The sequence below is a fragment of the Ursus maritimus genome, unplaced genomic scaffold (genome assembly GCF_017311325.1).
Source record: "Ursus maritimus isolate PB19 unplaced genomic scaffold, ASM1731132v1 scaffold_2, whole genome shotgun sequence".
Lineage (NCBI taxonomy): Eukaryota > Metazoa > Chordata > Mammalia > Carnivora > Ursidae > Ursus > Ursus maritimus.
Genome location: NW_024424452.1, coordinates 7,773,891 through 7,775,158, shown reverse-complemented (window position 1 = coordinate 7,775,158; position 1,268 = coordinate 7,773,891).

Genomic DNA, 1,268 nt, shown 5'->3' with positions numbered 1-1,268 from the left:
ACCCCCCCTTCATTTTTCCCTTCCTTCTCCCGATCTCCCTGCTATTCCTTATGTTCCAAAAATGAGTGAAACCATAATTGTCTTTCTCTGCTTGACTTACTTCACTTAGCATAATCTCCTCCAGTCCCAACCATGTTGATGCAAATGTTGGGTAATCATTCTTTCTGATGGCTAAGTAATATTCCATTGTATATATGGACCACATCTTCTTTATCCATTTGTCTGTTGATGGGCATCTCAGCTTCTTCCACAGTTTGGCTATTGTGGACAATGCTACTATGAACATTGGGGTGCATATGGCCCTTCTCTTCACTATGTCTGTATCTTTGGGATAAATACCCAGTAGTGCAATTGCTGGGTCATAGGGTAGCTCTATTTTTAACTTTTTGAGGGACCTCCACACTGTTTTCTAAAGTGGCTGTACCAACTTGCATTCCCACCAACAGCATAAGAGGGTTCCCCTTTCTCCACACCCTCTCCAACATTTGTTGTTTCTTGCCTTGTCCATTTTTGCCATTCTAACTGGTGTAAGGTGGTATCTCAATGTGGTTTTGATTTGAATTTCCCTGATGGCTAATGATGTTGAACATTTTTTCATGTGTCTGTTAGCCATTCGTATGTCTTCATTGGAAAAGTGCCTGTTCATATCTTCTGCCCATTTTTTGATTTGATTATTTGTTTCTTGGGTATTGAGTTTGAGAAGTTCTTTATAGATCTTGGATATCAGCTTTTTATCTGTAGTGTCATTTGCAAATATCTTCTCCCATTCCGTGAGCTGCCTCTTTGTTTTGTTGACTGTTTCCTTTGCTGCGCAGAAGCTTTTTATCTTGATGAAGTCCCAAAAGTTCATTTTTGCTTTTGTTTCCCTTGCCTTTGGAGATGTGTCATGAAAGAAGTTACTGTGGCCCATGTCGAAAAGGTTACAGCCTATGTTTTTCTCTATGAATTTGATGGATTCCTGTCTCACATCAAGGTCAGAAAAAGGAAGTTTCTAACTAAGAGTGGATTGTTTAAGGCAAGGTCACCCCCACATGCGGGAAGAGGAGGGGTCTATTGGGCAGATCACTTCCCTAGTGCTGATTAGAGAATTCCAGATTGGCCTGTTAAAGGTCACAGTCCTGGGAGAGGCTAACGCTGCAATTAGGTTAGGCGTTAAGTCTTAGTTTGCTGACACAGGCTTAGCACGAGTGACTCCATTTGGGGTCTGTTGTTTCTTTTCTTTTCTTTCTTTCTTTCTTTCTTTCTTTCTTTCTTTCTTTCTTTCTTTC